The sequence below is a fragment of the Anomalospiza imberbis genome, chromosome 1 (genome assembly GCF_031753505.1).
Source record: "Anomalospiza imberbis isolate Cuckoo-Finch-1a 21T00152 chromosome 1, ASM3175350v1, whole genome shotgun sequence".
NCBI classification, from domain to species: Eukaryota; Metazoa; Chordata; class Aves; order Passeriformes; family Viduidae; genus Anomalospiza; species Anomalospiza imberbis.
In genome coordinates this window covers 58,385,652-58,408,347 of record NC_089681.1, presented here as the reverse complement: position 1 = coordinate 58,408,347, position 22,696 = coordinate 58,385,652, and the positions used below count along the sequence as shown (strand labels likewise).

Here is a 22,696-nt window from a genome sequence, read left to right as displayed (position 1 = left end):
GAATGATGGTGAAGGCATGGCTATCCCAGAGAGAGAGGCCAGAGGATGCCAGAGCAGCTTATGAAACCACATCTTCCCAGAATGGGTCCTAGGCAGATAGAACTGAAAGAGGGAAGGAAATGAAGACAAGGAACAGCCTCTTGCTGATACCATCATCATTTGCAAAATGAAACCCCCATTTACTAGTCCAAAGAATTCGCACTTACTGATAGTTTGGCAACAAATACCATGAAGGTTTCAAATCTGATGCTTGTTAACAGTATCCATTTCCTCCATGTCTATTTGTTTCAATACCATAAATTTGGTGCTTGCTTACATCAGTCCCTGAAACTCAGCTTTCTTCCAGAACCAGCAATATGCCTAAGCATGTGCACAGTGATTTGTGTGAGGCACACATGTTCAACTGCATTCCCAAACAAGGGATCACCTGACAACATTTTCATCTCTCCTGCACGAGTGGTGCATGGGGTGTAGCAACAGGGAACAGCTGCACTGGAGACCACTTCCCTAATACTTGAAAAAATTATGAAGCTTCACTCTGCTCTAAGAGCTGCACCTTGCTAACTGGGTATCTTAAGCATACAAAACCCTTTCCCTATTTTGAAGCACACTGTTTAACAGCTACATAAGACTGCAACACATTTCCTTCTGTTGTTGGCTTATTAAATCAAACTCCAATCTCCAGTCAGCACCACAATATCAAACAGCTCCCTGGGAAATATCAGCAATGAAGCCCAAGGTGTGGGGAGTCTCTCCCTCCCACCAGAACCCAGCAGCCACACACAGCCACTGCTAACCTCACTATCATGTGGTGTGATCAAGGTGGCACCACAGCCCTCCTCTTCCACAGACTAGGAAGATGTGCCTGGTCAACCTGGTGACCTTGGGCACGGCCTTCTGCTCCCCGAGGCACTCCTGGGCAGGGAGTGTGGGTGCCACTGGACCCTGCCCAGGGGTCAGTTCCTGGGCATCACAGGAGGTCACAGTAGGACCATGCAGTGCTTGCCTGGGCAAGGGGACCTTGGGAGTTGGGGCAGAACTGCAGCTTGGTTGCAGAGACTCTGTATTTCCTCGATACATCATTACTCCTTCTCTCAGGGATGCTTTAGGAGAGTGTTATTACTAAAAATGCTACTAATTCCCCGAAAAACACCAAGTTGAAATCAATCCCACAAACTTCCCCAAGATCAATAGGTTTTAATGAACACAGAAAACATACACAGTAGCAACCATGGGCAAGTACCAGGAGACCAAGCCAGAGTAATAAATTGTACCTGCTCCAACACTTTCCTGGCAGGAAAAAATTGACATATCACTAAGCAGCTCAAACACCCACAGGATCTGAGGGACCACAAGATGGGTGACCTGTGTGGTGACTAACCAAAGCAAAGCACAGCCAGGACACAGTGCCAGATCTGCCCCTGACAGAAGGGCAGGGTTTTAGCAGCTCTCAGTTGATGGAGCAGCCCAGACCACAGAGTCAGTCTCTCTGACTGAGCAATGTGGACACAGAAAGTGACTGCAGGTTCAAGGGGATGCTTCCTACAGCAAAGGGTCCTGGTACAGCCTGTTTATCTCTCAGAGGATAAAAAGAATAGTCACTTGTTTCAGTCATCAACAGTCATTTTCCCAGCACTCACCCTGGGAAAAACTTTTTCAAGTTAACTCTTTTCCTTGCTGTTATCATGAATGGAAAAGAGACAACAGTGCCAAATTAAACCTTACAGTTAGCAGAGCAAAATGTTGGTTTATGTCTTTTACAGTGAAACCTAACATTAAGTGTGCTGTTCCAGCATGAATTTTCCAGAAGACTTGAGCATCACATCCTATTTTTCCATAAGAGCTATGATTCAGGCTTTCACTTTCTGGTAAATTCCATGAGTATTTGATAATCAAATGCAACTTCTGTTTTGTCAGCTAAGCAGCCTTCCTCATCCTAAAGCACCAAATTATTTTTACATGAAACAGGAAAGGAATTCTCTTCTAACAGTGACCCTGCAATTCCATTTTACAATTTAAAATACAATTCCATTTTACAAGTTAAAAATTTTGAGAAAATGCCTCACTTTCCCAGGAGTTAATTTCTGATATTATTTCCATATACTAAACAATACAGAAGATTTTACTGGTTGAACCCCTGCAACAGCACAAATTATAGCAATGTAAATATGCAAAGGATCTTACTACAACCATTACACTTTTCTCATCAATCTCGTTCTGTACTAGTGTGTTAAGGACATCTAAGTATTCTTAGGTGCATGTACAATAGAAAAAATAAATTAATACCCCTTTTAATGAATCTCTCACAAAATTTTCCCTCTCCCCAGATCATAGAATTGTTTAGGTTGGGAAAGACCATGTTCATCGAGTTTGAACTGTTAACCCAGCACTGCCAAGTTCACAGCTAAACCATGACAAGTGCCAGATCCACATGTCTTTTAAATACCTCCTGGGATGCTAAACTCCACCACTTCCATGGGGAGCCTGTCAGGGCTTGAGAACCCTTTCAGTAAAGGAATTTTTTGTAAATCCAATCTAAACCTCCCCCAGTGCCACTTGAGGCCATTTCTGCTTGTCTTGTCACTTGTTACTTGGGAGAAGAGACCAACCCCCACCTGGCCACAACTTCCCTCCAGGTATTTGTAGAGAGTGTTAAGACTCCCCTGAGTCTCCTTTCCTCAGGCTATACAACCCCAGCTCCTCATAAGACTTGTGCTCCAGACCCTTCACCAGCTCCCTTGCCCTTCTCTGGACACACTGCAGCACCTCAATGTCTATGCTGATGTGAGTGGACCAAACCTGAACACAGGATTCAAGGTGCAGCCTCACCAGTGCTGAGTACAGGGGGACAATCCCTGCCCTGCTCCTGAGCTGGCCACCCTATTGCTGACACAGGCCAGGAAGCCATCAGCCTCCTTGGCCACCTGGGCACACAGTGGCTCTTGTTCAGCCACTGTTGATCAGCACTCTCAGGTCCTTTTCCATCAGCAGTTTCCCAGCCACTCTGCCCCCAGCCTGTGGCGCTGCCTGGGGTTTTTCATGACCCAAGAGCAGGACCCGATACTTGGCCTTGTTGAACCTCCCAAAATGGCCCCAACCCATTGATCCAGCCTGTCCAGATCCCTCTGCAGAGCCTTCCTGCCCTCCAGCAGAACAACACTCCATCCAACTTGGTGTTGTCTGGAAAATGACTCAGAGTGCACTCAATCCTCTTGTCCAGATCATTGATAAAGCTATTAAATAGAACTGGCCCCAGTACTGAGCCCTGGGGAACACCACTTGTGATCGGCCATCAGCTGGATGTAATTCCATTCACCATCACTCTTTGGGCCCTGGCTTCAAGACAGCTTTTTACCCAGCCATCTTCATGCCACTATCTGTGTTTTACATTATTCAAATACCTACTAACATCTGAATTCAATGGGAATAGGGCATTTGAAAATCAAGATATTTCTTTAGGTGCTTAAAAAAGATTTGTAAACTAATGCCATGTATCCAGATTTCACTATTTTATCTACAAAACTTGGTATTTAGAATTAAATAAAATTACATAAGCTCACTTCTTCTTACTTAAAATTAGTTTATATTTTGAAAACTCAACAATTAACAATGCTTAGTTGCATTAATAACTCACTCTCCAGAATGCTTCAAAAGAAAAATTAAATTATATTAGATTATTTTTAATAACTTGTAGCAATTAAAAGTGCCCAGTTATAAATGAAAGGACTACAGAATAAAGGTAGCGAATGCAGACATTCAATGCTATTAAAAGGCAGACACATGAGATCTCATGTATCTTGTGCCATTTGTAAAAAGATTGTTTTATTATCAGTGCAACTAATCACAATGAAGACATCTCTTACAATCAAAGACATTATAATGAATTTTCTTTACAGCTACAGAGAAATGGGATTTGCTGTTCCATATCAAACTAGAACAGGCTGTATAAATTCTTCTTCATATTTATTATTAAATGTAACTTTTATCTATAAAATCAGCCATGAAATATTAAAAACTAAAACAACAGAATTTATATCCTTTACTTAATTTAGTTTAAACGGTCTATTCACTAAAGAGAGGGGGAAAAAAGGTTATATATGTATTATATAACGTGCCCTACCCTCTCCCTCATAAGTGTTTCCATTATAAACCACCTAGTTTTTGGAATTTATAACTCAGCTGTAAAAATCCACTTCCTATGTAAAAGTTGGTATACTTTTCCTTTTACAAATTAAAAAAAAAACCTGTTTCAGAAGGAAGGCAATAAAAATGTGAGAGAAGAGAAGGGGAAAAGCAATTAGACTAAGAATTTTAACTCTTGGCCAGTTAATTCACTTGGTACAAGCCATCTGTTGTAATTTAGACTCATCTTCCTACCCTATCCCCTAAAGAACCATTGGGAGAGGGTCACCTGGCTGCACCAGAGCCACTGGGCACATGGGAGCCAGATACGGGCCTCCAGCTGCTGCTGACCTGCCAGGTTTGGCTGTCTTATCCTACTGCTATGTCCTGAAGTCAGCTGTACAACCAGTAACTGGACAAATGGAAAATAAGTGAGAATAGCAAAGAGCATTAAAATCACCTGTGTCAGAGAAGAGACAAGACAAAGCACATTAGCACATCTTAAAAATGACAAATAGACAAGAGTCAATAAAAAAGGGTTCTCACAATTAAAAGATATAAGACTTGAGAATTCAGGAACTGGAGATTGAACAACACAGTGCAACGAAAACTCGAAAACTGAGCAGAAAAATCAGGGCAGATAAAAACCATCAGAAGTTCACACAAGAATTAAAAGGGTTTTAGTTAAGACAGCATGGAAAACAATTCATATATAAGATGGCAGATTCCAAAATGAAGCATGAAATAAAGCAACAAGAGACAAGCAACCTATGACCTTAAGGTGCAAGCTACAACCTACACTATTTCCTGCTTGCAATATCTTACTTTCAGCTTTTTCCTGGAGCACAACAGCAAAATGTACCTTTATTTTCAGAGTCCCCATTTAACAGTCTGAAAGGAATAGGAAGAAGAAGCAAAGGAGTAAAACCTTGCATTGGTTCTCATAGTGCAGCTCATGAGCTGCATGAGCCTGGCAGGAGCAACAATTAAGCCACACCAGGCCTGCACACACTGTCTCAGGAGCACCAGGGAAGCTGGCAATGACCTGAAGTCCAGAGATGCTCCCATGTGCCCCAGGTGATGCTACACTCTTGCACAGAGGAAACCACCAAGGCCATGTGTTCAAACATAACCTTTATTTAGTCTTCAGCTAAGTTTATTCATCAGAAAAGTTCTTCTCTTGGCAATTAGTTAACTACAGGCCATGAGAACTATGTATAGATATTGCAACCAATTCCCACAACAATACAAATAAGTAATTTTTATAAATTCATTGGTTCTCTACAGTGATTCAGGTTGAAGGTACTCACAGTTTAAAAAAAAAAAAACTTTAATGGGAAGATCTTTTAGTGGACTAGATTAATCTGGCATACACAGACAGCAGAGGATATTTCCAAAATATGCATAAAAAAACAAACACAGTAGACAGACATTACCTACACACCCTCCTGCCACACACTCAAAAAAGGTACAGCAAAAAGAACTACAAAGTATGAATTTTAGGGATCTACTAGACATTGATATAATTCATTATTTTGATATAGCTTGATTTGCAATAGAGACAAACAATGAGGAACAAGAGAAGGAATGAGAAGATTGGTGCTCTAAGGCAAACATATCCTTAAAATTCCAGACTCAAAGAGCATAGGCTGCAAATGCAATATCAGTTACCAGTGTATGGAATTTATGTCGTATCACCAACAGGAAAAAAGAAGAAGGGAAAGGAAAGGCTGAACCAAGCAGCAAGGATCCTCTAAGGGATCAGATGGTCCCATGGCAAAAAATCTGCACTCGATTCCCAAAATTCAACAGTCCAAAATCACTCATGTCTGTATCTACCTGGTATGTTAGCCACTACTGTACTGCTCAATGTCAAGATTTAAAATGTCTGGATCAGAAAGTGAGACCTGGAGTTTTAGGTACTAGTATCTCATATCCCATTCAGAGAGGGAAGAAAAAAATCCACTTCCTTCTCAACCAGTATGAGACAGCCCCTAAGCTAGAGAAAAACAGCGAGCACAAGTCCTAAGCCCAGAAAATGAGAGCTGCTAAATATGGCAACCAAGAGAAAAGACACTGACTCTGCAGAGCTGCTACCATATCATTTACTGCTCACAAACCTGAGTAGTCTCATTCTTGTACCTGGGGCACACCTGCAGTGTGAGCGCCCCAAAGCAGGCACCCAAGCAAAGCCTCCTACTCCTCCAAACCTACTGCAGCTGCTCCATAACTTGTGTCCACCAGCACCAAAAACAGAGCCGGTTCAGGCCTGCTCATCTCATGCAGGGATTAGGAATCTTTTATGAAGAGTCACTAAAATCCACATTCACTCTAGGAATAGTTTTATACTTCATGTCAAAACATGCATAGACTATGAGATTATTTCATTTGAATTCACTGTATTTATTAGATTTTATGATTAAAATGTATTCATTACAAAAATATGTATTGAACAAACAAGAGAAAACATTTATTAATTGTTCTACCTGGCAGTTCTTATTCAGTGGAAGGTCATCAAAAATCACTGGGAGTGCTTTCAAGAACCATTCAAACAAACACTTCTAGAAGCAAAACCACAACAATATGGTTTTCAAAATTAAAGCATATTTTACAAAGTACTAAAATTTGGAGGAATACTGTCCTCAAAATGTGCCTTTAAATTACCCCTACTTGGAATGACTGGCATGACTGTATTAGCCACACATTTTAACATTGCTTGATCCAGTCAGCTCACTATATCATTAGAAATATACATGACTGAGCTTCAGTTTGACCTGGAGTGACTCCTATATGTACTCTCAAAATTAACACAAGCACTGAATGCTACTAATCTTCAACTTGTAATAACTGATCAAAGAACACTGCCCTGTAATTCACTACAAACTAAAATAATAGCACTGAACTGTGCATTTTCAAACAAGTGGTTTATAGCTCTAGATTTAAAATGCAAAGTTTCCATTATATTTAATAATTAAAATGCATGCTGTGTTATGGTTACATTTGGTGACTGGATTAGTAGTACCCCAACTGAGTTAAACAATGCCTTTTTCCTATTAGAGTTCATATTACCATATTGTCTATTTGTTTAAGAAAAGGAAGAAAAAAAAGCACAGCAAGCAAGAAGGAATAAAAAAGAAATATGAATATCAAATATACTGAAAGACAGTGAGAACCAAGACAGCAAGAAGACCTGGTATCAGCAAAATATACGCTAGCTGAAAGCAGAAAAGCTGAAATACTTGTGCATTTAAAGTATGAAAACTTTTAATAAAAAGAATATTCTCCCTTTGTCAATAAGGGTTCTCATTCAAAGTAAAGGGAATAAAACTCAGTTTGTTTTCCTAGATGCAGTTGCTACAAATTGAGGGAATACAGACATCACTGTCAAAGAGCAGACTCTTTCAGGCTGTCAACTTCTTAATCAGGGTCTGACTTCACTGGAAAGTGTGAAATTATGTAATTATTTATGCTTTGCAATTCTGACGGTTTAAACAAATCCAACACTGTGAACATCATCTTTTATAATGCAAAATTCCTACTGACATTTTGTTTTAGGAAATATACCTTTTTTTTTCCTGTGCTTTCTAGGTGGTTTATTCAAACAAAATTTAAATATTATGTGAAGCATTTCTTTGCTCCCAAAACAGATCCCATAGAGCTTAGAAACATAACTTACAAGGATGAAAAATAATTGAAAAAAAAAGTAAAACTGAAATCATGGCCACAGTGACATCAACTGAAGTCTTCTGAGCACTGTCAGTTATATTGCCACCCAAAACTCTCTTAATGTCAAGACTAAAGACCTTTGAGTACTTACAAGAAATGTATAAATATTATTTGACCCCATAAAAAGACATACTCCTTATTTTCCTGCCCTTCCATGCAATATTTAGGTAAAAACTTCAGAGTTTAACTTTGTTTGCATTTCAATTATGTTTTAATTATCTTGGTACCAGCAGCAGATACAGAGACAAGCTTGTGTGCCTGAAAGCTGGCCTACTTCTCCCTCTATTGTAGCTGGCATAATATATTGCCTCTGCCTGTAAGTCACCTCCTCAGAAACCCATCCCCTTATAGGGTAAATACCCTTAGCATACAAAATACAAAGGCAGGCATTCTCTGAAATAAAAGTTTATTTAACACTGCCTCCCAAAATACACTTTACTGAAATCAGCAACATCTAAATTCATGACAATGTGAATGAAGAAGACAAGAAAGCATTCCTGCAAGTCAACTTCCACCAGCAAAGTTCAGCATGTTATTTTCCTGGAAATGGAACCTGAATAGCCTGAACAGAGGTAGCAAAATGCATGGTCAGGTTTTCACTTGTCCTCTCCAACCAACACCTTCTGTACCCAATGACCTTGTGCCCAGGAAGGATTTTTGGGATTTGGCAGAAGAAGTTCTTTGTATCTCACCAGATGTCTGCTCCAGAGCAGCTGAAGGTCAACGCTAGACCTTTGTCAACTTTCTCTTCAGTCTCTTCTTCCCCTTCCCTCCTCAGGTTGCCAACCTTGTTGCCAACTCGTTGGGTGACACAAAGGAAAGGAGACAGGGAACAAAGCCTGTATGGAACCCTCTGCAGATATCAGAGGCACTCACAAAGAAGTCAAAGCAATACTTGTCAAGAATTTCTGAGCTACCTGTATTTAGAATGGCATTCACATTCACAAGTCTGCATTTTTGACACTCAAAGTCTAATGCAAAACAACTAAAGGGGGAAAAAAAGGGTAGTTTTTTTCATATATATGCCGAGTTCCAAGTACCAACAAGTAACAACACTGTATTGTAAAACCTCTGCTCAAGAACCAACCTGTTTTTTGAGGTATGATTTGGAAAAAAAAAATAAAAATCCAATTTTATTTCTTTGGTTTTGTATGCAAAAATTATGAAATGGAGAGCTTATGTCAGGTTCTGATTTTGGTCATTTTGACACAAATTGAAAAAATTCTGTTAAACTAAATGGAAATATTCTGATTTATAGTCAGGTAAATAACATCAAATTCTAGTCCAAGTTTTCTTTCCTTCCTGATTAAATTACATTAATGTACACTCAAAACAAAGCAACGACTGCTATCCCTGTTGGTTTTTTTCAGAAGAATAACTTATCTGTTAAAAAATACTACCTGGACATAAACACGAAGTCACAAGAGTTCTTCACATGTCTGCCATCTATCTGAAGCCTTGCAACAAAGAGGCTTTTAGCAGTATCATAGTACGTGAACACCAATATATCACCCTAAATGTAGGGCAGAAGTCAACCTGCGTCTGTGAGGACCTAGATGCCATAGTTTCTCCCTAAAATACTTTTTATTAACCTGATATGTATATGAGACAGCAAAAACCACAACACTCTGTATTCTTACAGGGAATGTACCAGAAAAAGGCTCAACAACTAAATATTGCATCTTCACATTCTTGCTAAAAGGTTTGACATAGTATTCATTGCCATATTATTCCTAATTAGCAGTTTAAGCTTGTTAACAAGAACAATTTATTTAAGGTAAACAGGAATTATCTTTCCATTGTGTAGGTAGGACTTGTAAATAGGACAGCTCATAAATTCTAAGATAAGAGCAACTAGGAAGCTATTCATTAAGGCTTGGGTTATAAATTCAAAACATGAAGCATAACATGCTTAAAGAAGAAGGTTTTATTTTTTAAAGCATTCATTAGGCTCTCATCTTCAAGCCTCAGACTTGTAAATAATTTAAAATGAAAATGCGAACAACAGGCAGGGAAAACAAAACAAATGCAATTCAAATCAGTCCATTGTTGTACCAATAAAACTCAGAAAAATAGAAACTAAGTTGGCAGATTTTGAAGACAACACCCAGAAAACATCTTTATGTACTGTATCTTTGAATTCACATGTTGTGCTAGCAGTGGCTCCAATCAAAAAAAAAAAAAAAAAACAAAAAAAGCTCTATCTTGTAACAGCCAGGCTTTGCCCAGTAAGGGATACACATTCTGAACTATTAATTTTTGGTATTCATTGCACTTTATTCTGGAGATGTCAAAGCAAACAAACAAGCTACATTTTATCAATGCTTTTAGATTTTATATTTATCTATTCCGACTTTTCAGAAATGTATATCCTATTAACAATTTATTTGACATAACACCAAGACTAATCTTCCCTTTAAAAATTAAGGTAAACCTCAGTTTGCCTTGCATGGGGAGCATGCAAAGAAACAGTCTTTCCTTCACAGGCATTGAAAACTGAAAGTGAAGAAGACAAAAGTAACAAATCAAACAAAAAACCAAAACACAAGGATCACTGTTGTCCTCACTGCATATTCAGTGTCCCAAATCCAATGTCAATACATCCCTGCAGAAAGCATGTTACACACCAAGGAACCATGGAAAGTGCAACATTTTGCCTTCACTGAATGTATGGAGCTTGCTATCCTTTTCTCAAGGACTTGGAACAATCCAACTTAAACATTCAATGTCATTTAAACATTCGATGGAAGACAAGCATGCAACAGGAATTTCTTTCTCCCTGTTAGAAGACCACATGGCATTGCAAAATGCATTAGTGCCATATTCCTATGCCATGGCTCTTGTGCAGAAAGATGTGCATAGATGCTGGCTATCCCAGGAACATCAAGATATGCTCCTCAGAAGGTTTTCACTTATTGACTGCACCCCATGCACCAGGAAACGTGACATTTGTCAGTCACACAGGATTTCCTGCAGGGCTGCAGAACATTGAGCAGGAAACCCTGGCACACCCAGTGAGCTCTGGGCATACAGCAGGATGAGACTTAGCTACAGCTAAGTCAGCACAGGGCTACACACAGCCAGCACAGGGCTTTCCAGAGGCACCAACCCTCCAGGTACTATAAGAGCAGCAAGTCTGATGCTTCCACATGTGAACCATGATGGAAAGGTCACCCCTGTCCCTGCTTCTCCCTCCAACACAGAAGTGGGCTAAAGTCAACTCTGCATGGATTATCTCATGTTCACAGCAAACATTTACAGCAAACATTTAAATAAATCCAATCTAACACACTGAATGGAAACAGTGAAGGTCACAGGCTCTTCCAGAGTGAGCCCAAGCTTGAAAACCCGACTAAAGAGAGAGCTCACATATATAAAGCCACACGAGAGCTCTTGAGGCCATCCAAATGGCAACACAACACAACATCCAAATGGCAACACAACAATCTTTGATCTGTCTTTGATTAAATCATAATTCCTGTCAGGATCTCCACAAACTTCTCTGGAATGTTCTCAAACTTCTTGCTGGAATGTTAACTACAGAAAAGATTATATACCAGGTAACTGTATGGATTCCATTAAAAAAAAATCACATTAAACAATGATTTTCATAGGAAATGAAGACTTAGTATTACTATTTCGGTAAGTTTTGCTACCCCTTGTAATTCCAGTGGATGTTAACATTTATATGTATTTTTCACGTCTTGCTACCCATATTTTTGAGAACATTTGAAATTCCAAAGATGGGGCTAAGGACAGCAAGAAACTTTATAACTACAACAAGAAATAACAGCTAGAAAAGCATCTAAATATGCACTTGTAGCAAAATATAACCTATAGAGATGCATACATTCAGATCTACATACTGAAATATTATGTACTCTAACTCTGTACACCTCCCCCTGGGCCTTTGCATACGTCACACAGACGTAACAACTTGTATGTCTGGACTCAGAAAGACAGAGGCAATTAAAATTTATGCCTGCACCACTAAGGATCAAAAAAACCTAAGAACATTCACAGCCTCACAATCCACTTAAACAAAACCCATACAGACAGTAGTTCAGTAGTAGGCCAGACTACAGAGAAGAAAGGTCAGCCTATTGTAGAACAAGCAAACAAAACAAAACAAAGCAAAAAAAAAATTAGCAATCAACAGCTCTGCTAAAACAGGACTGGAAAGCAGTCACAATCATGCAAATAAGCATTTTACTTTTGGAACACCATTAGTGCTTGTTTCTAAAAGGCACTTAGATCATTTCATTGTAAGGATGTGTGTGAATTGGGTAGTATGTACTGCAATTTTCTTTTCCATACTGAGGAAAAAAAGCTAGATTTCTTTCTGCTATAAAGCTATAGATTGCTGACGTAAGTTTGGGACATCACTTTCTTTCGTATTCATGTGTTGAAGAACTGAAATTAAGTAAAATATGAAAACTTCTACATACATTTAACATAAACACCTACAATAGGCTACAGACTTCTGTAACGACTGACTCTTCTCTGGCAGGTGGCAGAAACAGTACTAATGGCATTCACAACTGCAGAACAGGAAAGCATGTATGAGTCCCCTGTTTTAAACATATAACTCCTTTCTGCAAAGCAAAAAGTTACCTTTGGAACTTCTGCAGGTGAGAAATTGGAAATTACAGGAACATCTTTTTATATTTTTTGTTTCTTCACTAGTTTTATACACACATGCTAATAAACAATCTCAGTTTATATGTTAACACAGCCCATAATGACAAAAAATTTTAAAAATTACAGTTTAGAAGTACATATAGGCATATTTAAACTTTCATACATGTTTGTGTAACCATGTAAGAATGTCCACTGCAAAAACAAAGAGACCAAAGATAAAACCACTCTAATGTTACTGGAGAGATTTTGCATGAACTTTTGACACCATGGGCCAGGCAAGATTTAAGTAGTTTGCAGTGCCAGGTCCCATGCAACCCTACTCCTAATACATTCTCTCCAAGACCTCCATGGATAACTCTATGCCCGTTAGTACTAAACATTGTACTTGCCTGAGAGAAGTCGGCCTCTTCTCCCAGGCAACCGGCAAGAGGACAAGAAAACACAAGTCTTAAGCTGCACCAGTGGGAGTTTAGGCTGTACATGAGGAAGAATTTCTTCATACATGATTAGCCATTGGAATGGACTGCTCAGGGAGTCACTGTCCCTGGAGGTGTTTAAGGAAAGACTGAACTCAGCACTTAGTGCTGTGGTCTAACTGACATGGTGGTGTTGGGTGAGAGATTGGACTTGATTTCAAAGGTTTTTTGAGAAAGATCACTAGTTGATTCTGTGACTACTAGTGAGGCAGAGTGCTCATTTCCTTCATGTGTTTGTGTCCACCTTTGTGTCTTTGCTGTCCTTGCTTCTGCTCTTTCCACTCCTGGTGCACAGGAGGAGCGGTGCCTCCACGCCTTGGCTGCTGCTGGCCAAGGCTGCTGAGTGATGCAGTGGCACCTCAGGCAGCAGTGGCAGCACTGGGTGGCTGTGCTACTCCAAGGTGGCAAGGCCAACATAAAGCAAGACATTTCTGGGGTAGAAAAATAACCACGAATGCTCAGCCGGGCAGCTGCTGACAATCTGTCAAAGAGAAAGCACCATTTCCATTTGACTCCTCACACAACACAGAGCACAGGAGATCACTCTGCTGCATGTCTGGTTTTGAGAACAGCCATAGAAACACAGCCACTGTATCTGTTCAATCACATCATCTTGTCTTTCTCCCCAAGCCTTCAAAAGAGTAAGTTATACTCCAGATTTCAATCTAAAAGGTCAACTTTTTAGTACCTTTAACATGCACCATAATACCAAGGCATTAATTTCAATGAATGACTAGATCAAGTGTATCTGAAACCAGTGTTTTTATTTGACTGGTGGGATCATCCATCCAATGAAACCTTGCTGTTTTCCTGAGAAAGAGAATATTTAAATTCTAAATCACATTAGGAAATTCAAACATAGGAGCCACTGAACAATTCCAGTTCAACCACATTTCATGCGCCAGTCTGTCTGTAAATTCCATCTCATGCACAAAACCCCAACCCTGAACACATTCAAAAAATGGAAAAAAAAAATAAATAACCAAAGCAAAGCCACCTCATTCTAATGTTGTGCACACTAACAAGAAAATGCTGTTCTTCACTACAAAAGGTTGAGTCTAATGGAATACTGCAACTGACATCTCCTTCACACACATTCTATCTCCATGTAATGTTTTTCTATAGAGACAACACAGGTTAAGCTTTAAAAGCATTTCTAACAAAGAAAACTCCCATGCAAATAAATTGGAAATCTTTGATGCTATTACTATACATAAGTTCCTACAGAAGTATGATAGTAAAAGATTTAACTCAAGTAATTTGAATTATATTTCCCAAAATGCTAATAAAACTGACATGTTTGAACATACTGAAAAAGTCACAGTCCATCATCATCCTGTCATATCAGTGCATTTAACTTTTTCTAAAATGTATGGATTATACAATTACTGCCAGGCTCCATATTTTATATATAAAAGCTACAATCTGATTATATGTCCATGCTGAAGTAATTTATGAAATAAGGATGGAATGACTGCAATGTTACTTCCATGATTAATGTAACTTGCTGTGAATAGTGTAGGAGATTGCAAGAGAGACCCAACTGAAGCCTGTAATTGTCTTCATCTTTCCTGAAGAGGTGTGACCTGGGAAAGATATAGATCCCAACATCCAGAGCTCCAGTCTCATACAAACATCTTGATTACTCATGTTCTGATACAGGAATGGAAAATTTATAGTCTTCACATGCCACACCTTTGGGGTATTAAGGTGAGAATCAGAGAATTACACCCAGTGTTTACATTGTATGCTAGTCTGTTACGGTTTTTCACCACCAGAAAACCCACCACTGCCACTCTTACCCTCACACTTTTGGATTTCCATTATCTCTGGAAATGAATAACAGGTGTTACCACCAATCCCTAGGTGTTACCACCATCCTTAGTATCATACAGATGAGCAGGAGCACGTGACAAAGCCAAGGTCTTGCAAGTCTGCATCAGCACAACTACACAAAGAGCAAAGAGGGCACAGGAAAAGCGAAACAGAACCTTTCACTTCATAAATTCTAAGATCACTACTAGCTACAGCATTCAGATCACAGATGTTTTTTCCTTTTGCCAACTAACACTATATTTAATATTAACATTGTGTCCACAGGCCACACCAGTTATTTGAAGGAGCAACAGGAAACCTTTAATAACAACTCAAACTAAACAAGACAGAACATAGACTCATAGGAAGGCTTGGGTTGGAAGGGACCTTAAAGATCACCTAGTTCCTCTTCTGCAAGAGCCAATTGCTCAGAGCCCCATCCAACCTGGCCTTGGAACAGTTACAGGGATGGGGCACCCACAACCTCTCTGAGCAACCTGTGCCAGTGCCTTTCCACCTTCACACTGAACAATTTCTTCTATATAAAGGACATATAGATGATAAACTAAAACTGGTAGGTGGCCTTTGAGGGACAGGTTAACAATCTTTCCTACTGAAGACACACACGCCCTCAGAAGTGTATTAACATTTCCATGTTGTTTATGGGAACTTGCTTTCCATGCCATAATCTGACAGGTTCCCTAAGGGTCTACTTAGACTCCTTAGATCAGACAAAACTACGCTGAACACCCTAAGACTGTGAGAGCACAGGAGGTACTCATGATTCAAGAGACTGACCTCCAGAGGAGGGCAGTAAATGAAACAAAGGGTCTGAAGCACAAATCCTATGAGGAATGGCTGAGGGAGCTGGGATTGATTAGTCTGGAGGAGCCTCAAGGGAGACCCTATCATTCTCTACAACCACGGGAAAATAGGGTGAGGCCAGGTGTGAGCCAGCATCTTCTCCCAGGCAACCAGCGATAGCTTGAGAGAACAAAAGCCTTAAGCTACACATGGGGAAATTCAGACTGGACATCAGAAAGAATTCTTTCGATGAAAGTGTGATCAGACGTTGGAATGGATTGCCCAGGGAAGTAACAGTCACTGTCCCTGGAGGTGTTTAATGAAAGACTGGATGTGGCACACAGTGCTATCTGTTGATGAAATGGTGTTCAGCATAGCAGAGGTCTTTTCCTACCTACTTCTGTAATTCTGTGACTGCTCTGCCTGGTGACTGAAGCAGGATAAAAGGAAAGCAGTTACAACCCCTCCTTTATCCCTTATAAGAGCCACATACAGAGCTCCTGCAGCCACGTGTGTCGTCCCCCATCGTCAATCGCTGCACTTCTCAAAGCTCATCCCCGCTCATTCTACAGCAACCTTCGGAAAATGAAGGGAAAGTAAGAAAAGGCGGTTCGGGCGGCTGCAACTACTCAAGGCAGCGCCAAACCCCGCACGCTGACACTCCCGAGCGCCCTCCTCGGACCGACCCCGCCCCGCCGCGCCTGCGCAGCCGCCACGGCGCAAACAGTCCCTGCTCGGCGCTTCGGGGGCGCCGCCCGGGGCCGTCCCTGCGGGGCGGCGGCTCTCTGGGGCCGGCGGTCACCGCCGCCGCCGCCGCCGCCGTGCCCCGCTGTCTCCTCAGGCCACAGCGCCGCCCGGCCGGGCCCCGCGCGTGCGCACCGGCCCTCGGGAGCGGGGCGCAGGGGGGACACAGGGAACAGCGGAGGAGCCCGGAGCACGCGCCAGCCGGAACCGCGCAACGCCGTGGCGGGTCGCTCGGGTCCCCACCCCGCACGGTTCTCTCTCTCTCCCTCCCTCCGTCCGTCCGTCCCCGCTGCCGCTGCCCTCGCCCGTGCCCTCTCCCCTCCCTGCCGCCGCCCGCCTGCGGCACAGCGGAAGGGAAGACCCCCACGGCCCCGGGGCCCGCTGCGACAGCCAATGAGCGCAAGGGGCGCTCTTCCCACCCTCGGCACCCCGGCCAATCGGCGAGCAGCTTGGGAGGAAGCAGGCACGGGATTGGCTCGGCCGGTGCGCCGCAACGCGCTCGCCCGCCCACCCAAAAAAAAAAAAAAAAAAAACGACGGCAGCGCAGAGGCCCAAAAAGCCCGAGGGGAGACGGCGACGCGGCGACCCCGTGAGCCGCCCTCGCGAGGGCCTAGGCAACGGCTCGCCTCGCGCCGCTGGGCGGCGAGACGGGCCGGCCGCGCCGCGGCGGGCAGCGCTTACCGCGCGGGGGGAGCCGAGCGCCTCCGCTTGTGCCGAGCCGTGTCACCAGTGGCGCGCCGTAGATCCGCCGCGCTGCGTCATGCCCGGCGCGCGGGGGGGCGGGGGCGAGGCGCGCTCACGTGACGCGGCGGCGCCGGCGGGGTGGGAGCCGGTGCGGCGGCGCCGCTCGTGCAGCCGCGGGCGCGAGGGGCCGCGCGCCCAACGGCCGCCGCCGCGCGAGCGCGCTCCGGCGCCATCTTGCCCTGCCCTGACAGCGTCCCTGGCTCCCGGCTGCTGCTGCCGCCCCACATCCCGGGAAGGGATGGTTCCTAAAGGAAGGACGGAGTCCCGAGGGTTTTCCCGGGATGCGCGTGCTGGTGAGGCCGCACCTTCGTGCGCCTGCCGGACGAGAGCACACGGCGCTGGCAGGAGCCAACGGGTGCGGGTTTGGGGCTTCCCGAAGCAGCCCGGCCTGCCGGTGGCCTCTGCCCCTAGGGCAGCCCCCCCCCGGTTGCGCCCGGGTAACCTTGGGCTGTGCGTAAAGCTGTGCTTCACATTCTCACCCTGCGTCGCACGGCAGCGAGATTCGGATCTGGTCCTTGGGAAACCTGTTCTGGAGGAGCAGGGGGAAGCAAGTCCTTGATGCACAGCCCGCTACCGTTCGCTAGGGTTATCACTCGAAAGGTGTCGACGGTCCCCTGTATTAAAATAACTTTGAGGGAGTGCGGTTCAAGAGAGAAACAGCTGAAAAAGGCAAGAGGGAGGCAATTTGTAAAGTATTTCGTATTTTATAAACTCAAGAAGGAACCATGATGATGAAACCCTAAGTGTTCTTTCCCTCTTCTTAAGCCAAGTCCCATGAAAATATAATATCAAAGCAAAGAAGCAGCATATAAAGAGTCTTCAGAAGCCTGTGGTGAAATGCAGTTGCTTTTGTGCAGTGTGTTTTGATTTTTAAAATGCAGGTTTCCCATTTATCTCCTGATTACACAACATTTTTTAGTAGACAGTATCTTAGCTAAATAGCTTTTGGCATTCTTCAAGGCCATGGCACAGACACACAAGGAGAGAGCACCTCTTCGGGAATAGGTTTGCAGTTCATTGACTTCCCACTCACACCGTGTGCATGAGCTTACCAACTAGAAGTGACAACTGACAGTGCTACTCAGCGCGTTAGCCACTGGCTAATCTGCTAAATTTATGGCACAGCAATGCCAATTCTCTTGTGGGTTGTAAAGACTGCAAGAATGGATTGAAAACAAAGCAGTTGCTGTGGCCTGAGCCTTTCATTGAAGCAAAGTGAACTTTACTAGTGTCTTGGGTAAGATTTCAAATAAATGAACAAAATTTAAAACAGTAAAGTACCACACAGGACGTTGGTGAGAGAGGGCTATCTCCTTGTCCTGTACCTATGGGTTATAGTACAGAATTTAATTGTTCTGTGTATAATAGGAAATCCACACAGAATATGGCTAAATTTGTAGTGAAGATATCTGTGGGATTTTAGATACATACTTAGATTTTATAGTTGGAGAGTTTACAGAAGTTTACAGTGGCAGTTGTAAGACATACAATTACGAACAATCTGATTGCTTTGGGTATTTTTCAGCATGGGGGAAAGAGGTAAAACAACCTTTTGATGTCCTTTAAGCTCAGTTTTGCTGCAGTTCACAGGTTCCTTTCATATGCCTTAAAAGCTTTGTAGGTTGGGGTCTCTAGGGTCACCAAGTGAGCCTGCCTGGTCCATCAGTTATTTCTTCATTTGCTTACTGAGAGGAAACATGTGAGAAGAACTGACCATGCGAGCTGGAGTCTTACAAGTTGAAACATTTCTAACAAAATGAAGAGAGGCAGCATATTTTAGGAATAGCCTGAAGAGGGAGCCATTGGTATGGGACAAGTAGCAACTAAGGCAGAATCACTGTTAATCTAAGAAAAATCATACCTGTACCAAAAATAATTAATTTTATTTTGCAATTATAAGCTGTATTTATTAAATGTTTACATCCGTACATTTAATGTTCTGGCTTAGGTATATACAGAATTCTAAAGTTGTGCTGAAAAGTGGTTCTGTGTTCTGAAATAGTTAGGCTAATAAAAATATATTAGAATGCAAGCTGAATAAGTCAGTGAGTAATTAACAAGAATTTAATTAGTTAATAAATTAGATTATCAATGGATTGTAAACATAGACTATATTTATTTTCTAACAGAATATGACACTGGGAATTATTTTGCAGTTGCTATATTTCTACCACACCAAAATACTGATTTCACTAGAATTGTTACTCATTCCAAGAGTAGTACCAGCTCTTCACCTAGCTGTGTAACTTAAAACTCTCCCTACCTTTCCTACGTGATATTCTGTGTTTGCTCCTGTACAGAAAACACACACAGCTTTGTGATTACTACTACCAGAAGTCAGACATTGAGCAGGATAAAGGCAGTCACCATAATACTACTTACCGACTGAATCACGGTATTTCCCATGATTTGTTTAGAAGAAGTAAGCCAATGACTCAGTGATGATCTCATAGGTAGAATGTCGCTGGCACGCCCTCCAAAGGACATCATGGTATCTGTAGGATATCAGGGTATCAATGCCAACCCGTAAGGGTTCCTTAACCACCACTGGTTTTTGACCGAGTAGCAAATTTTTTAAGAAGAGTTGCATATATCTTTATTCTGCAGTTCCAACTCCTAAGAAAACATGAAACAGAATAATTAGGATGTAAACACCGAGAATCTTTTTAGTGTCAATTCCCTATACATATATATATACACATGTATCTGTATCTTTCCTTTTTTAATGCAAGTTATTTTGTCCATTTTTCAAGACGTGTGATTCAGGAAGCAAAGTGTAATATTCCAGTTTGACTGACCTGCTGCTGCAGGCTGTTCAAACTGATGGAATTTGATTGAGTCGGCATCCTTGGAGGCATTTAAAGGATGTGTAGATGTGGCACTTAGGGACTTAAGGTTTAATAGGGACTTGGCAGTGCTGAGGTAATTCTTGGACTTGAGAGGAAAGTTAATGTCTTTACAATTTGATGGGTGAAGAAGGTATGGATGGTAACGTCTTTGAAATGGGTTTTAATGTCTCTGCTGACTTCGGGCAGCAGGTTTGTTGCAGAGCCCAGGCAGTTCTGCTCCTGGAACAGACAAGGGTCTGCACAAGCCTGAGTTTCTGAGCTTTGGGGTAAAATAGTTGGTTCAAGGGGGAAATATGTGATAGGCGGTTTGGGAAGGCTGTACCTTCCTAGTGCCTCAGCCAATGGGGAAAGGAATTTGGGATAAAAGGAGGCTGCGCTCTCTGAAACCTCAAGAGAGAAAGCCTCACGGGTGTGTGTCTCAATTGACTTTTTCCCTTTATTCGAATAAAGTTTCAGGACTCCTCTGTCTCCTTTTTGGACATAAACCTCTAGCATTTGTGGATTTTCCTGACTCGATAAAGGTCTTTTTTAGCAGTTGACAATTTCAATGAACAATTCTGTGAATCGGCCGTGGTCCTGTGATCCTGGTCCCTCACTGGTGCAGCACCACTGTGATCCAAGGATCAGCTGGTTCCGGCGCTGCCTCAGCCGTTGAACGGCAGCCTGGGCAGAACATAGGTGGCTTCAGGCCGGCTCGGCAGGCTCACAGAGGGACCAGGGCACTGCCAGCGCCGCAACAGAGCACGGATGGGCTGGCTGAGGCCAAGTGGCTGCTGCTACGATGTGGTTTTTTGGGGAGCTGCCCCTGTGGAGGGAACCATGGCGGCAGGTCAGTGCCTACTGCCCCTGGTGTCCAAAGGGATGGAGAGCGAGCTTGCAGAGTCCCGCTCGGCCCGCTCCGAAGCCGGGCAGCCACGACAGCTCTAGGAACTAGAGGAGGAGTGGCCGCGGCAGGGCACGGCTGCACCTTTATGCCATCGAGGTCGTGCTGCCCGTGACACCCGCCGCCGCGCTTTCATTAAAGGCTGCACCTTCTGACTCACTTCGTGTTACCCGCTGGGTTCGTTGCCCGGTCGTGCCAAGGAACTTGTTTGAAGTACAATAGTTAACCATTTTTACATAAATAAAATGCTCACACACGGCTACGTACCTTTTGTTAAATTTTTTTCTTGTTATGTAAAGAACCTTATGCAGGCAGGTAAAAATGTAGCAAAAATTACATGGTTTCCTAATTTTTCCTGCTCTTGTCAGTGCAATATAAATGTTAGAGAAAAATAAGAAGGAAAGCACCCGAGCTTTAATGGAACACTTACAAAGGATTTGTTTGAATTTCTTATAATTATGTAAAATCTAGGGGGGGGAAATGATTTTTGAGCAGCTTGAAGTTATTGAAAGGTTTTTTTGCAATTAAAATACTTTTATAGTAGTTTAAGTTTACAGATAGAAGTTGCAAGAATATGAAGAAAAACAAGATAGTGCTTCAAGTTCCCCCACTTAACAAAAGAAAGAGTGACTTTACATCCTTTCATTTGGCCCTGGATGATGCATCCTCCAGGCCTAGTCTTGCCAGTAGTATTAAAGGCTTTCTACTCAGCCTGCAACACAGAAGAACGGGGGCCATGGATGTCTATCTGCATGTGCACAGAGAGGTATCTTCACAGAGGCCCTTGAAGAGTCACATGATCTGATTTCATCAGATCCTGAATAATCTGAGTTATGTTTCTCTAGAGTCAGGTTACAGTCCAGCTGAGGAGTGGTAAGAGAACTGTGTAACATCCATGAGTTGTAAAAGTCTCGAACAGTAGTCATATAGCTGTATGCTCAGTGTCACAGTAGCCAACACCCCAAAAATAAATAGTAATAAATGGTCATAGAAAGCAGTTGCATATAAGCACCAACAACTAAACTGTTTTGCATACACAAGTCATGCAGGCAGGAGACCTCACTTATGTCTCTGTGCATGCAGCTTTCTAGCTACAAACATCAATATCAATATACCAGTAAATCAGATGTGGGGTTTTTTCCCATGCCGACAAATAACTGACATTACTTGAAGCACACAGGCAGAAATTTTACACATGGACATTATCTTTAAGTTTTCAGGCTGTTCCTTCCAGAAAATTCTATGTTAAGATACATCAGCGCCTATAGAGCACTGCAGGTGAATATCCTTTTTCCTGTGCCCATAGACTTTGGTGTGCCCTTTGTAAGGGTGACTTAGCAAAGGCACCACTGACTGCCACTGCTAGCTTGTTCACCAGGAGTGAAGCTAGCACAGCATCTGTCATGGTTTTGTTTGTTTGCTTGTTAGTTTGTTTAAAATGGACTTTCCAGTCCACTGTTTTTTGATAAAAAGTGGACTATATATAAATGTTGGTGTCCAGCAGCCCTCAAAAAAAGGCAGCTTTAGAAAAGATGTACTTCCAGGATTTTACTGGTCCTTACACTGTGACTAAATGAAACTTTATCTTTTGAAGTTGTCACTGGAATGTTAGGCTTGCTGCCAAATTGAGGATGTTAACCCTGCCTATGGAATTTGATGCTTTGTCAGGAAGGCAACAGTGCACAGGAGACAAGTAAAGCAGTACTAACTCTTAAATTTCTAATTGTAAAAAAAGAGTGATGCAAACCTAGATGTATTTCATATGAGGGCTCTGCCATTGCTTGTTTCTTCACACCAGAAGAGTACATGTCAGGAGTGTGTCATGTTGAATATTTTCAGCTTTCTATTACAGAGATTTTACAGTTTCAATTCTAAGCTCCCCTTCACTTCCA

The 22,696-nt window shown here is 42.3% G+C and overlaps 1 protein-coding gene and 1 long non-coding RNA gene across 5 annotated transcripts in view; one reads left to right on the top strand and one right to left on the bottom strand.

Annotated features, from left to right (window-relative positions):
• The window catches only part of ZNF407 (zinc finger protein 407), a 338,979-nt gene extending 321,820 nt beyond the window's left edge, over positions 1–17,159 (bottom strand). For 3 of the 4 annotated variants that reach the window (XM_068193734.1, XM_068193765.1, XM_068193755.1), the window contains exon 1: positions 17,010–17,159. The gene's annotated coding sequence lies outside the window, so the exon portion shown is untranslated. Of the gene's footprint in view, positions 1–16,077; positions 16,161–17,009 lie in introns of all 4 variants that reach the window. The other variant, XM_068193740.1, reaches the window with a different exon arrangement.
• A 354-nt stretch (positions 17,160–17,513) lies between these two features.
• LOC137475911 (uncharacterized) lies at positions 17,514–19,104 on the top strand. Its single transcript, XR_011000122.1, has 2 exons — positions 17,514–18,367; positions 18,686–19,104. It is a non-coding gene; the product is annotated as an uncharacterized lncRNA (long non-coding RNA).
• Positions 19,105–22,696: the final 3,592 nt, after the last annotated feature.